Genomic DNA, 16388 nt, shown 5'->3' with positions numbered 1-16388 from the left:
GAGATTTGCACCGTAACTTTGGAAATCCTCAAAGAATTCGTAGAGTTCCTTCGTGGGAAATGTCAAGTAATATTCGCCGGAGATCCCTGCCAGCCTCCTCCAATAGCCGGAGAAATGCCCCACGAATGGCTAAAGGGGTTCGTAGACTACTCTGAAGAAATTAACGCCGACTACCGCAGCAAGGATCAAGTAAGAAACCTGAAAGCGGAATTAAGGGGCCTTAGTGACGCCGAGCAATGCAAGACACTGCGCAAACGTGTACGAGCGAAGTCCTACGAGGACTTTCTTTACACGTGGCATCCAAAGGATCTGGTGCTGAGCAGTAAGCGCGCAGCACAGTCGCGCATACAAAAGGATTTGCTAAATATACACCGAGAGCGCTTTCCTAGTCATTTGGTGCCTGTTTGCTACAAACCCCACGACACCCGCATGCAAAAAAGAGACGTCTGGGTACCTGGTACCGACGTTCAACTGCAGAACGCTGTAACGCATGATAAAGCGTGGGTGCCCATAGAAAAGGTGGAAAGAATAACCTCCCATCCAGACTGGCGCTTGGGCTATTGCATGACAGTCCACAGCGCGCAAGGGCTTACCATAAAAGAGACCTTATGGATCATAGACCAGCGGCTGTGTTGGAGTAATTTGATATACACCGCCGTAAGCCGCGTAGAATATGCCAAACAGTTAAAAAGAGCCTGGGGGCCGCAAATGCGTTACGATAAGACACCGGAAAAAATAGCCGAAGAGAACATTGCTAAAAAACTCCTTCGCTACAAAAGACACGACGAAGAAAAAAATATGACGTTCGACCTATGCGCGGACGACGTCTATAAGAAAGGGGCAAGGTGTGCCAAATGTAACATACCTCTACTATGGAGGTTTGACCCAAATGACGATCAGCAGTTCTCCGTGGATCGCATAAATAATAAACGCGGCCATTGTAGAGGCAATGTAAGACTGACATGCCTAGAGTGCAATCGGGCGCGTGGTGCTGCGCTACTCTGAGTCTTTGGGGACTATGAGCAGCTCTTCCATGACAAATCCGCGACTTGGGCCATTTAGGTAATACAACACGGGTTGCCCTTCCTTGGTGACGGACTTCGAAATCTCATACGTTTCCAAAGACCAGTTAGGATCCGTGGCTCTCTTACTGCCACCTTCGAGTTCCCCCGGCTGATAGAGGTATCTGACCACTATGTCGCGGGGTAGCTTTTTTTCCTTCAGTCCGACCGCCCTCGAACTTCTGACGTAGGACTTGTGTTCCACGTGTTTCTTTTTTATGGCATCCTTGGGTTTTATTCCCGTAGCCCTGGCCGCCTCGTTGTTCAAAGCCGCGACGACCTGGGGGAGCCGCTGTGTCCATTCCCTGTTGCGTTTGGAGGGATCTTCCAGCTCTTTCCAATATTGGTATCCAAAGAGACGCTCAGCCAGGGTCTTATTGAATCTTTCGACGATACTCTGACCCCTGTGGTACTCAGCTTCAGCTCTTCTAATCTTAGTGCTGTGGTCTTTCAGGGTCTTAGTAACCACGCCCATGAACTCTGTCCCCGCATCCACTTGCAGCAGCTTAGGCCATTTCAAGACGCGCTTATAAATCCTACCTAGGGCTTCTGCGACTTCCCCAGAATCCTTGCTGGTTATGGGTTCGGCGTCCTTGTATCTGCTTGCGATATCAACTACGGTCAAAGCGTACCTATAGGTCTTTTTTCTCACCTTGTCGTGCGGCAAGAAAAGCAAATCCGCCTGATGAACTTCATTAGGGGCATTTACGGTGAAGCTGGGCCTGGGAATGTACTTAGGCACGGGAAGATAAACCTGCCAGAGGGTTTGTTTTCTTAGCCAGTTCTTAGCCGTTTCTTCTGATACCCTGGCCGCGGTCGCGAGTTTCTTGATGGCCGACGCTCCTCTCCAATAGCCTTCAGGTCCATAGTAAATCCTTTTGAGTTTGTCCTCTACGCGGCCCATTATATAAATTTGATTCAAGCGAAGGATAGGACAAGATTGATCTTGCGTCCGTTAAAATCCACCGTCTTTCCGTCCACCTTAATGGTGATGTTTATGCTTTCTACCAAATTAGACAAGTCATAGCTCAAAGAAATGGGAGTGTATTCTACCAGGTCAAATGGATTACCTTTGGGTAGAAACTTGGACATAAGAGAAGACTTTTCTCCATTGTTGTAACTATGGACTAAATCGCAATAGACTTCGTAAGAGGATGCGACTTTCCATTTCACAGGTATGGCTGTGTTGGTAATTGTCTTGCCTGAGGCACATAATAAAGATCCCAATGGGTCAGACTTTCCAAAAGTCATTGAATAATTTGACATATTATGTTTGAGGGTCATTTCGTGCGGCAATCCTATGGCGAGAGTATAACCGTGTTTTGCTAATTCCTTGGCCAGTGTGATTGGCGTATAATGTCCATCGGGTAGCAATACGGCTTGATAGTTAGATCCTCCTGTATGCTCAGTGACTATGCCCCTAATCAGGTTATACCAAGAATTGTACAAAGAGCAACTTATGAGCCGAACCTTATGGGCTTTAATGGGGGGATTTAAATAAGTGGTAAAGTCATTCTTGTCGCTTTCCAAAAAGACGATCATTATATTCTAGGCGCCAAAGGCGCCACTAGAGGCTAAGCGCAGCTTAGACTAAATACGCCAAAGCTACGCCTCCGGCCAGCCCTGCGACTCCTACGAAGACCAACTCATTGTCTTTTTGTTTCTTAGAAGGCTGATAGTAATTCTTAAACTGAGGCCTTTTTAACCCCGTTAATGCCGCGGGGTGTGCTTGCGCATAGAGCTTAAAGGCGTAGTCTGTATTTTCGAAGTTCTTATCCGCCTGCATTTGGTCTTGGTAGTTCTTGTCCAACCAATCCCTGTAAGCTTGTCTTTTTTCATTCCAAGCCGCCACGTCTCGCTGATATTTCTCCAGCGCTAAGTCGTGTCTCTTCCTTTCGGCGGCCAAATCTCCGCTGCGATCACCTCTAACTAATCTATCCAAATATTGACCACCATAATTAGCTCCAGTGAATGCTAAGGCTGCAATAACTCCGCCTGCGACTAAGCTAACCATTATATGTTAGGTAGGTACTTTTCCTTTCGTAGGTAATCCTTTACCATGATAGCCCCACCCACGGCAGCGGTCATCTTAGCAAAATTAGCGAAGCTCTTGCTTGGGTCTTCAGTAAAGTCTTCTTTGAGCACTTTCTTACCTACCCAACCAATACCCGCAACGATGGAAGTAATGATAGCTGCTTCTTCAACAGTTTTCAACAACGCGGTCGACATTATATTACAAAGCGAGAAGGTTATTCCATTTCGGGGATCTTACTTCTCTTAGGGGGCTCCTGCACGGGTGCGTGATATGTTGGCGGCACATGCACGGGTTCTACTTTTGGCTTCGTTGCCCGCCATTGTAAGTAGAGGCTGCCTGCAGCTATGATGACTCCTAACGCGCCGATGACGTACCCAGTATTAATAAAGGATTCCTCTTCTTTTTCCTCCACCTTTTCCTCCTTTTTTGCCTTGTTCTTTTTATTCATCTCCGCGAGCTTCTTTCCGGCAGCGACTCTGCCTGGAGATTTAGCCTTGGTAATCTTGGTATCTTCTACGGGTGGTTGTTCTTCGGTGCCACTCATCTTATATTAAGGGACTTGAAGGACTTGACAAGTAACTTGATGACGACTTGACAATGACTTACGGACGACTTGACAACGACTTGACTAAGTACTTGAGGTGACTTGACAACGACTTGACTAAGTACTTGAGGTGACTTGACAACGACTTGACTAAGTACTTGAGGTGACTTGACAACGACTTGACTAAGTACTTGAGGCGACTTGACAACGACTTGACTAAGTACTTGAGGCGACTTGATCAGGTACCTCAGCAAGTGCTGCCTGGAAGACCTTTTCGACTTCTCTGTCCTTCTTGAAGTCCTTCCAAGACACCAGTACCTCCTTCAAGTCAACGTGCTGAGCCACGTGCAAAGCCGCAGAGGCGACTGCCATTAACTTACCGCACTTCAAAGACAACCAGCCGCAGGTTATCTTAAGTTCTTGGGCGATGACATAGTCCTCGCTTATGTCCTTCCGCAGTTGCTCCACGTCGTCTATGGGCAGTGCAAGTCCGAGAAGCTTGGTGGCCAGCTTAATGGCTGAGTCTGCTACGGCGTCCGTGGTCTTACTTGCAAGGGCAGCCTCGTACCTCTTATGGAACTTCTTGACTTCATCTTCTGACAACTTATTAACCTGTTCATGGGTAAGTTCCTTGCCTATCATTTCTTTACACTTCCCCGAAGACACAAGGATGTTGAGTTGTTCCTTAAGGTTACTTTCGTCTAACTGCGCGGGGACTTCATCTAAGAGCTGCTCAATGTCCATATACATTAGGAATCATAGATTCCAACCGTGTAGGGAAACCTCAAAGAGAAGATCATCTTGGAATGTTGGTGCGTTTTTAAATGCCGCATGTATTCGTGTAACTGTTCCTTGGATATCTCACCGCCGTAGTCGCTTAAGATGGTTTCCAGGTCAGACTTGCTCGGAGTATAAAATACGACAAGTGAACCTATGTTTTCCCTGAAGGGCTTAGAGACACTGGTAAGCTGCTGGGAAAGCAACCAAACGCTGATATTGTCGTGTCTGCCGCTAAAGGCGAGCTTAACGAGCTCGGAGGTGCGTCTTTTTACGTCGTCCCCGCAGGCGATGTCATCCAATATGAGTAAAGTCTGTGTATCTTTAGGGAATTGCTTGTGCCAAAACTTAAGATGGCCGGATAACTCGTTAGGATCCAGTATGTCCACAAAGAAGTCGTCGTCTTTCACTCCTATGCCCGTCCAGGTGCGGTTATTCACGTAGGTGGGGCAGAGCAGCACGATGTAGTCGAAGCGGTATCTAAAGGGTCCTAATAGCTGCTCTACCACGAACTGGGTCTTTCCGCAGCCGGTGGGTCCTACTATCAGAGCATTGCAGGGAATATGGTTCGGATCCATTATATATACGATGGACCCAGTGGACGCAGTGCAAAGAATTGTCGCCGACGCAAAGGATAAAAGAGACACCATAGAAATGCAAAGGGAGGAGATAGACCGGTTAAAAGAGCGCGTGCAGGAGTTGTACGATGAAATGTGCGGTCTGAAGCGTGCAGAACGGTTTGGCGCGCTGATAACGATGGCAACGTGGGCTAAGGAGTCCGTTAAGGACTTCATGCGATATCCCCTGTAGAATGTTAACAATAAGGTTAAATCTTTGTTAAGGATGCCTGGAAACTATTTCAAAGAGTGTCTCAGAATGTTGACAATAAGGTTAAATCTTTGTTAAGTATATGTGGAAACTATTCCAAAAAATGCCTCAGAATGTTGACGCTTAGGTTAAATCTTTGTTAAGACGTGCCCTTCAAAGGGGTTCTTATTTTTATTTATTATTATTAAATATCCTTAATTATTCTTAATAATAATAAATAAAAATAAGAATGGGATTTGAGACTCTTTGCACGAACCCTACTTTACTATTTTAAGCCGCCTACTAATCCTTACGGGCTTTCCACATATACTTAACAAAGATTTAACCTTATTGTCAACATTCTAAGGCACTCTTTGAAATAGTTTCCAGGCATCCTTAACAAAGATTTAACCTAAACGTCAACATTCTGAGACACTCTTTGAAATAGTATCCGGGGCAAAAGAGTCCATTAAGGACTTTATGCGGTATCCCATATAAGGGTTATTAAATCCTTATTATATATGGAGTGTGAGCGGTGTAACAAGGAGTTCAGCAGCAAGCAAATGTTAAAATACCACCTGGAAAAGAAGGTATGCGCTAAGAAGGCACGCGAAAGGCGTTGTAAGGAGTGTAATCGACTCTTTAGCAGCGCGCAAATGTTGGATTATCACGTAGAAAACCGCGTTTGCCTAAAGAACGTATGTGAGCGATGCGAGGAGGACAACAACGATGAATGGCACCGACATCGGTGCCGCGGCAATTACGACCTACTGAGCGTAGCCTGTGAGGAACACGGCGACGTTGCTGCACGATGTTGCCCAAAGGAAACCCAAAGGAAGTTAACGCGCCGGAAGAAGGAAATTGACCAGCGCTTTGCGGAGTTTGACTGCGTCGAAGGCGTAAGGTGGGAGGATAGAGAACATTGGGAGGCAACTTGTGAGCGCTGCGGCTGTCAAAGAAGTGACCAACATGTTTGGCAGTGCCTCTACGACGGCCAAGGCGGCTTTAAGGAGTACTTAGATCGCTTTGAGGCCTGGCATGCCGGCAATGAGGCGGCAAGGAAAGCCCGTAGAAGTTAGAAAGGACCTAAGATAGTAAAGTAGGGTTTGTGCAAAGAGTCTCAAATCCCATTCTTATTTTTATTTATTATTATTAAGAATATTCGATAATAATGAATTAAGGATATTTAATAATAATAAATAAAAATAAAGACCCCTTTTAAGGGCGCTTGCATAATCTAATAATAATAAATAAAGATAAGAACCCCTTTTAAAGGTATATGCTAGCCTACGCAGCTGCCTTTCTGGGAGGCATTCTAATTACCCTTTCAATATATGGACTGTATTACTTGCGAACTACCTGCCGACTGCATTACCCCTCGTAAGCCGCCGCGTAAAAAATACACCTGCCTTCATTGCGACAGGGTATTCTCCGAAGGATCCTTTGTGGGGCATTGGTGCTCCGCGGATCCTAAAGCGCAGCGGGCGCTTAACTACAAAGAGGAGATGGAGTGACTCTTCTTTCAATGTCAAACTTCCATCGGCCATTTACCTTACCATAGCTGCGTAAGTGGGTGAATTCCTCACCCTGAATTACGTACCGCACGCAATCCGGCGCCCAAAGGGAATATTCCTTGCCTTCTAAGTCTTTGAGGACTAACCGTAAACGGTCGATGTCTTCGAAGACGACGTAATTTTTTATTTCGTATGCTTTACCGTGGACAAGATCACGCCAGTGAGTCAAGCTGAGCTTCATTATACCTATGGAATATTTTTAGGTGCGTTTTCAAAGTGTCGTAGGATTTGAACCGCTTTACACAGCCCTTACAGGGAATACGAATGCCGTCCGCATAATCCATGAGGGCACGACAGATGACGTCGTAATCGTTGCTAACCATCGTTAGGTAACCATTTACATCAAGCTGCGCAATTTTTTTGGATTGCTTCGCGGATAAGACGCCGTTTCCTTTTGGGGTTTTCAACTCAATACACAACCCGCGGTATTTCTTGTGGGCGTTAAGGATTAAAAGGTCTGGCTGGCCGGCTTGGTAGCCTTTTCGCCAGCAGGTTATTCGCTTGCTGTCTGAATCTTGAAGTTCGCCAAGACCCGGCGCTATGATGAATTCAGGGTAAAACCTACGTATGTAGTCGACTACCTTCGCGTGTAGGTCGGCTTCATTTTCGATCTTAAATACTAACTTGTTTGGGCCGTCGAAGCGCTTGTTCATCGCATATTTACCCGTCTTTCTCAACGCGGGTAGGACTTCTTCGAGGACCCAATCTTGGAATTCTTCTGCCTTTGCCATCTTCGAGGAGAATATCAACTGATACAATCCGGATTCGTTCACATACAGGGAATGTGGGTGTGAATTGGAAGGGAGGCGATTCACCTCCATTCTAAGTTCGCTAAGCCTTACCTTGTATTTATCGCGAACGTGCACCTTAATTGCATCTTTTGGGCGTTCGTAGCCCAATGCGGCCGCTACTTCCTTTGCTTTGAAGTACAATTTATCGCCTTGCACGACTTGCAGTTTCGTACCGTTGCTTTCAAATACGCGAAGCATTGTATATTCAAGAAATATTTTAACATTGACGACTTCATTCCTCAGCCGTCCTAGTAGGCAACGCTTTTCAATTGGTTCATTTCTACGCTCAGTTGCGCGTCAGACACGACGAAGACGTAGCAGTTTATTTTATCACCGTCGCCCGCGGAGGCATTCTTGGTGCGTTTGATCTCCAATGTTATGCCGTCCTGCGTATTTACTAGACGTAAACCCTGGCCATGTAGGTCTTCGTCGTTAATGGTGCGCATGTCAATCCACAGCGCATATTTGTCCTTAAAGAATTCCTCAGGGCTAATTTGGTCGCCAAACTTGCGCATGGCCTCTCTGTACACGTCTGCGGGCTTTATCCCCTGGGAGTAGACCTTGTTTGGAACGCCGTTTATGTTGACCCCCACGTTAGTAATGTTGGGGTTGTGAAAGGCCTCGGAGTCGCGCTTACCGGCTTCGTAGGGTTTGGCAAACACCAGCATTAACCCCGTGAGACTTCTTCGCGGGAGGTTAATGCTTTGGTTGATAACCTCATCCGTCTTATCCAGGAAGCTGAACGTCTTATACATCACTACGTGGTCGTATAAGAATGCCTTTCCGGCGCTATATTCCATACCGGCGCTACGGGCCAGCTCTTCGCTGTACACCGTTTCGTACTGTAATTCTAGATTAGTGATAGAGTATGGGGTTGTCGTGGTAAGTGCACTGCTTAGCCCACCAATGATGTTATTAGCATCTGCTAAAGTTACTTCAAACTGCAGTTCGGATAACTGTCTTGGGTAATACACACCGTGATTCGTAATCACTTCAAAGTCCAGTGGTATGACATACTTACTACCATAGGCGGTCTTTATTCGCTTTGCGTCTGCCACTGCGGTTTCTCCGCTGCCGTCAGTAGGTTGCGTTTTCGTAGGTGTGCGAACCTTACGTAGAATGACACTACCAATTCCTTGTTCTATCCTTTGCGCGCGGTCAAAGGCTGTCAACCATAAGTCTTTGTACGTGGTATACAGATCGTACCTATTTAAGTCCAGCAAGGATTCCCCGGCGAACTTTACGCGCATCTTAGAAACAATGTTGCGACCAACGTTGTTAACGATAATCCTTTCATCTGTGGGGCTTGACTGTACCGCTAGGTCAAACCTCAAAGCCAAGGTGCCAGGAACTAAGACTAGGTTATCCGTTAGGCGGGGCACGCCTACGTACAGGGTTTCCCCTGGCTTTGCGCTAGAAGGTGTGAATGTGACCCGGTGAAAGGTGCGTTCCGCTTTCAGCCCGCCAACCTGCTTAGGTAATACGTTGGGATTTAACTTTGAGCTTATCATATATAATGGAAGTAGAAGGAACGGATTTTGACCCCCTTACCGAAGAAGGCCAAGTCGATATTAACGATGAAGAATTTGATGAATGGACTAAAAACGCGGGGGCAAAGCCTTTGCTTTACGACATGGCCTTGATAAGCAAGTATGGCAATAGGTGGAAAAGCTTCAAGGCAGCCTTGAATCGCATGTGGCAATCAAGGAACCGCGGCAGCCCCGTCCCCGAGTACTTGGAACTTCAAAACACAGACGAAGCAGCCGCGCGGGAAACCGTAGAGTGGGCAATGCAAGAGCTAACGCAGCGCTACGACAACTTTGATGCTGACGACGTAAAGCTTACGGAAAAGGGAAACAAAGTCCTCATAAGCGTCCAAGACTTAAGATTTCCCGACAAAGACCGCTGGACAAAACCGCAACCCCTCTTTGATGAGGAGGGCAACGTTAGGGGCGACGTCTCAAGATTAAGAGGCTTTCAGCGTGCTACTAGAAGCATGTTAGAAAGGTTGCAAACCCTGAATGAAAAGGTTGCGCTAGAAAGGCGCGCTATCGAACTGCAAAAGGCGCTGGAAGAAAAAGAGGCGGCGTACGAAAAGCAAAGTCGACTACTTGCTAATGCTGAGAAGAAGTTTAGTCAACGAGACGTAAGAATGGAAGAAATGACGAAACACTTAGATCAGGCTTTACGTGATCGGGATAAAGCAGAAAGGGAGTTGGAGGAGGCTAAGAAATCACATTGCTCCGACGGCGGCGTTAGAAAAAACGCTAAAGGAAAGGGAGTCAAGCTATAAAAAACAATTGTTGCGGCTGGGTCAAAGTAAAGACGAAAGCATACTGCAAATTAAACGAGAAGCCGAAAAGGCTTTAGATGAAAGGGATACAGCTCGACAGGCTTTTCGCCTTGCTCTGCAGGACCTAAACATGAGTCAGGAGGAAGTTAGGAAATTACAAACCACCATAGAGGGTTCTTTGGTGGAGCGGCGGCAGTTAGTTGCTGAAATCAACATTAAAGAAGAGCAAATCCAGCAAAAAACTCAGGCCATCGAAGACCTGGAAAAAAACATATCCGAAAAGCAGGAAATAATTGCGGACCTAACTCGTACCGAAGAAGAAAGGGAGGCTGCCCAAAGGGAATCAGAAACCCTTCAGGAGAGAGTTGCGGAATTGCGAGCGCAAAAGGAAAACCTGGAAAAAGAGCTGGGGCTTACCAACAAGGAAAAGGTAAAAAGAGCTCTGGTGAAGTATGGTATTCCGCTGGCATTTGCGGTTGCTATTTCGAGCGTAGTAGGAGTCATCCTATCCACGCTTAAGGCTACGGGCGCGGGCGTAAAGAAATTAGGTAATGGGCTGACGGACTTGGGAAAAAAGATGGCAGCCGGTCTTCCTGGGCTGCTGGGTTCGGTTGTTTCCTTGGCACTTAGGGCCGGCGGAGAACTGCTAAAGTTTGTGGGGAATAACATTTGGATATTAGTCGTAGCTATTGGAGTGGTACTCCTGAAGAAGATGAAGGGTTAATCTTATCCTTGTATGTTATGTCGGGCTTATCGTCGTCGGGTGTCCGAGGCGTCCTCGACTGGGGATAAGTAAAGATAGTATTCGCACCGCCTTGATAATGCGGAACTAGTGGTATGGCGGTCATGGTGCTAATGGGCTTATGATTCCAAATAGCATCCGGTGGAGAAGGCCCCACAGTATTTATTCCTATGCGACCACGAGTTGCTATGGTCTTACCTCCATCGCTGGGACGAATTTGCAGCTTTGCATATTGGCAATTGGCTATCATATGAAAAGTCGCCGGCCTTTGATCTTCTCCGCTTACTGGAGGGGGCTCAGAGGAAAAATGAACTGGGTTCCTATTGTTAATTTTTTTTCTGTAAGGCAGTAATGGATGGTCATTCTCATCAACGATCCTAAACCCAGCATTGCACGAATACCCCGTATTAAGGCTAATAGTACACACAAGTAATCCCACGCCTCCAACCTTCACCCAAAGATCAGTGTCAAACCATTCATCATTTACGTACTCCTTCTCCTCTAAGTAATAAAGAAACCAATCTTCCTTTACATGTGGGTTCATATATTTCAGCAAACATAGTTTGCTTCTAGAGACTAAGCACCGTAAAAGTGCTAATGGTCTTGTGGTTATAAGCCGTGTCTCTTTGATTTTCTATGCCATTCACGCAAACGCTCCCAGAATCGTCTACGCGTATTTGCAGCTTTACCTTCCCATGGCAATCGGCGACCATGTGAAAAGTCCAAACCGATAGATTTTCCTCGCTGGCTGGGTTGGGCTCTACGGAAAAATGTACAGGCTCCCTGTTGCTCGTCTTCGCGCGCATAGGCTGCAGTATGCCATTCTCATCCAGGAACCTAAAGCCCACGTTGGCATGGCTGCTCGTGCCAATGCAAATACTACAAAGGATTAACTTCTTTCCTGAGTAGTTCAAATTCACGGACATGCCCGTGACATCAACCCAAGATGCCTGGGTGTATTTTTTCTCGCCTGTGTAAGTCGTATAAACACAATCTACTCCAGCTACGTAGGGGTTGTTCATCGCCATATATAATAGCTCAGACCAATGCTTGCAGCGGTTAAGCCGACCTTTAGTAAGTTATGGTCATATTCCTCGGTAACCTTCTTTACTGGTTTCTTTGGTTCGGGTTTTCCTACATGCGCCTTCTTCGATGGTTTTTCTACCTCTTTTTTTGGTTTCTCTACGAAGTGAGTAATGCCCTTGGTCATGTCAGAGTTCACGTCATTCACCCCAAACTTCATATCCTTAGTAGCTCGCTGCAGCTTGTTGTTATAACCCACAACGGAATTGGTGTTAATAACCAAATTACTTGGCATCAACCAACAACCAGGCGACAAAGCGTAATCCAGTCGCACTTTAGACTGCTGCACCGCCAATTGATATCTCTGCACCGATTTAGATATGTCATTTTCTATTATTGCAGACTCAAATAAAGTTAGGAATTCTTGTTGCGTTTCCTGTGAAGCGCCTTGGGATCCAACAATGGGGTTGCGGGTATTTACCTGCGCTCCCAGGATGCAGTACACGAATGCTTCAATGCTACGGTTAATCCTGGCTAGGTTCCTTAAACCTTTTCCTTTCATTAACACAAATGGATCCCAAGTGCCGGGGTAGTTCGTTTGAATCCTGGTAATTAATGAATTATTACCCTTATTACCACCCATATCACTGAACTCTAACTCATTACTTGGGTATTCCTGATGTCCGTAGTCAGCCGGCTTCTCACCATTGGCACCCCAAACGTAAACTATACCCAGCCCATGCGTCTTACCCTCCTTATAACGAAAGTCTTCTTGCTGTGGTTTGAACTCATTAATTAACCTTTCCAGGGCTGCGGCGTCATATCGGTTATTCATTGGATTAAATGCTCCATCTCCTGGTAGGGATGCGTTAAGCTCCTTCAACAACCTCCTTACCGTAAAGGCAACGTGAAACTGCATAATTGGAATGTGAAACATGTCCGCGGCAACACCACAACCTTTAGTGGCAGCCCAAATAGCAAAGTCTAACTGCTGCGGCCAATACCGCATATTGGGCCCTGCTAACCATTCCCTGGCCTCTTTACCCGACGTATGCTTCAACATCGTATTCTTATAGATACTTCTTAGTATTACGTTAAATGATTGTTTACCCACTGAAATCTTCAGGTGCGTTACCAGCTTTTCGAAGTTGTTTACACCACCTTCAGCATCGTAAAATGGGTAATCTTCCGTGGTTAACAATAAGTTTCTAGGAAAATTAGGTGCTTTATGCTCGGGGTTTGGTGGCCTTTCTTTATGAACGGGGTGTACAATCGTCAATCGCTGCACCTGATCACCTACTTGCTCCAGCTTTGAATGTTTCAAATCCTCATTGCTGTACATCCTAGAGCCGTTATAGTAAATCCCATCGGGTCTTCTTTCGAACTTACTAGGGTCTGCATGCGGAAACATCTTCCTAAAGGCCCTCCAGTTCCAGTAATCCCGGTTGTCGTGATGTGGCTGCTCCTCAATATCATTCCCAAAAGCGTCGTACATTAGTATATATAATGGATGTTATACCATCAGCACCTAAGTTGTACCCAGATGTTCCCTATACTACACCTAACGAACTAAACGCCGAAAACTTTCGTCTGAATAAAGCGAACTTAATCCTGGCTTACTTGGAAGGGCAGACAAAACACTATGAAAAAGTTAGGAAGAAATACGTTAGAGCCCGGACTACGCTACATAAGATTGCGATAACTTCAGGATCCATATCTGTTGTGTTAACGGGCTCTGGCGTTGCTACTTCGCTTACTGGGCCGGGAATAATCGTTGGAGTTCCTTTGGCCGGCGTTGGGGCAACCTGTGGTATTATTTCTGCTGTTGCTACGGGTATTATGAAAAAGCTATCCACGAAAATATCCAAGCATGACACGACAATAGCTCTATCTAGGGCTAAAGTAAATACTATTACCGATCTTGTCTCAAAGGCTTTGCGTGACAGAAAGATAGACGACGTAGAATTCTCGCTTATTCTGACCGAAGAAGACAAATACGAGAAATTAAAGTCGGACATAAGGAACAAAAAAACAGTCGTAAAAGATCTTTCCGAGGAATCTCGCAAAAAGATCTACCAAGAAGCGAAAGAAGAGCTTCAAAGAAAGCTTGCTCAGTAAACATCTGCTTTGAAAAGAGCGTGACGGGATTCTATTTACATATCGAACGTCAGTCTAGAAATTACGCGTAATATAAATTCAGTGAATTATTACGCGTAATATAAATTCAGTGAATTATTACGCGTAATATAAATTCAGTGAATTATTACGCGTAATATGAATTATTTGGCGAATTATTACGCGTAATATGAATTATTTGGCGAATTATTACGCGTAATATGAATTATTTGCATAACCTTATTTGGCAAATTATTACGCGTAATATAAATTCATCGTATGAATTACGCGTAATATGTTATTGTCGCCTCGGAATCCATCCTAACAGGGGGTGGTTGGGGTCTATTTTGTAAAATATTTCGTAAATTACGTCAGGATAATAAGGAATATCCTTATTCAGCCGACAAAACATCCACTCGGCTTTTGTCATATCAGAAACCTCAGGAATAGACTTACCGGTAATTTCAGACAAAAGATAGGGAATAGCTTTGTAATATTTCCCTAGCTTTAATTTTTTCAACGCTTTCCGTAGGCTTTGTGGGGTTGGCTCTTCTAAATGGTCTATGATTTTCTTCTTTACTTCGTCGCTTAAATATATCGGATGTAAACCTTGGATATGACTCATCCAGTCCCTGAAGTATTTTATTCTCTTATATGGCGTTTTCTTACGACCTCCATTGGCGTAATACTGCTCTCTGGTAGCATTTGGTACGGCATTACGAATATTCTTACCACACTCGTAACACTGTGCTGACGTGTCGTCTTCTATTTGCATTTGCTTACCACAACACCATAAACCCTTGGGCTTAGGTATGTTAACTTTGGATCTTAGGCAAATTATACAGAAGTCATTGGTGAACTTTTTACATTCATGCATCGTATATATATCGTACATTTTTATAAACACTTATCTTTGATTCCCAACACAGCAGCAGTAAGGACTTGTCGCGCGGCTTATTCCCGCTGCCGGCGCCTTCCTTAAACCGCCTGTAAAACCCGTAAATCTTTGACATTGACCGCGAGTCCCCCTTACTGCTGCTGAAGAAGATAATTTGTCAGAAACATAGAAAGCTGCACCACCTGCATGAGATAAGGTGGGCTGAGAAAAGAATTTATAACCATTAATAAAGTTATTAAATGGAATTCCAGGTGTGCTTTTAAGTCTGGTTTCAGTAAGACCAATAACAGAAAAATTATGATTTAGTTCCGAAAGCATATGTATAAAATTGTCAATGTTGGCATTTAGACTTCTGATGTTGGAGTGCAAAACCGAAAAACATTTACCAGAAATGCTACTTATACCACAACATTAACACTGATGTTGTACTTACAGAATGCTTGCCCTCTTCCATGACTGTAAAATGAATCACTGTCACGCTTAGTGGATGCAACAAACACAGAATTATCTAGGATTGCGTGACTCCTACGACAAACATTTACGAGCGAAAGTATGGTAAAAAAATACCCCCCAAAACTGAAGTAACTTAAATGAGAGTAAATTACTAAGATAAAATGAATTCTGAAGAAATTATTCGATTGGATAGCAATATTACCGTGGTATATTGCTAAATTGCGTATTTTAATCTGCCTAAACTATGGCCTGACCTTGTTCTGTATTACAATACTTTATACAAATATCGTTGGATTCTTATTATTTGACCCGTCTTTATGCCAATTCTTTCGGGCAATTAATTGTAAAAAAATTCAAAAAGTATTTATTTTAGTTTTCTTGCCGTTCGTGCAGCTTTAATCGGAAAATGAAGAGAGAATGCAACGATGACTGAAAACAGTCTTGTCTTGACAACGTTGGAAGTTGGATTCAAATGCTTTACCACAGGAAGCCCGAGCACTGCAATTACATCTTGTATGTAATAAGCCTTTTCATAGTTTAAGAATCGATTCCACTGCGCATGCGATTTTATCCCGAATTTCTCACCTTCTTTTGTCTAAACCTTCTTTTGTTCTTAATTAAAAAAAAGAAGGTGAGAAATTCGGGATAAAATCGCATGCGCAGTGGAATCGATTCTTAAACTATGAAAAGGCTTATATATACAGTATGAGTGGCCGGACACGAATACTGTATATGACTTATCAAACGTCTAGGTTAGTTCCTTTGTGTTTCACTAAAATTTTCAAAATTAAAGTGAATTTGGCCAAGAAAATCCAACTTAAAGTTTATGTAAATGAACAATAGACCAGTTTTGTATCAGATTTACAACACTCTTCACGGTCGTGATTTCTAGATAGATGTGGCAGTGCGCCGTGTGGGATGGGCTCGGATATCAAATAAGAACATGCGTAATAAATAAATTACGAGCCTTAGATGAAACGACTGAAGAAGAGTTATTCATGAGTTTGATAAAGACCAAATGCAAAACTTGCACGCCTGACATCGTATAATTTCATTGTTGTATTCGATATCGTTTAAAAAGCAAATTTCAAAATAATACATTTGTGGGATTAAAAGGGTCTATATAATAAAAATGTGGAATTAAAAGGGTCTGCTCAGGAGAAGGGAGTTTTTGTTTTGACGGCCTAGGACTGGGAAAGAGCAGCACAGCCTCTCTACAAATAACTTGAATTTAGCACACGCGCAATTAGTTTGTTGACCCCTTTACTTTGATTC

The 16388-nt window shown here is 44.4% G+C and overlaps 1 protein-coding gene across 1 annotated transcript in view; it reads right to left on the bottom strand.

Annotated features, from left to right (window-relative positions):
• The window catches only part of LOC116291621 (uncharacterized), a 29312-nt gene extending 14178 nt beyond the window's left edge, over window positions 1–15134 (bottom strand). Inside the window, exon 1 of the mRNA XM_089029778.1 lies at window positions 15094–15134. The gene's annotated coding sequence lies outside the window, so the exon portion shown is untranslated. The remainder of the gene's footprint in view (window positions 1–15093) is intronic.
• Between the last annotated feature and the right edge of the window lie 1254 nt (window positions 15135–16388).

This window comes from Actinia tenebrosa, unplaced genomic scaffold (assembly GCF_029948245.1).
Source record: "Actinia tenebrosa isolate PJP-AT-01 unplaced genomic scaffold, QUT_ActTen_1.0 PGA_scaffold14__42_contigs__length_11649687, whole genome shotgun sequence".
Classification (NCBI taxonomy): domain Eukaryota; kingdom Metazoa; phylum Cnidaria; class Anthozoa; order Actiniaria; family Actiniidae; genus Actinia; species Actinia tenebrosa.
The sequence above is the reverse complement of the archived record's forward strand: the minus strand, read 5'-3'. Positions and strand labels throughout refer to the sequence as shown.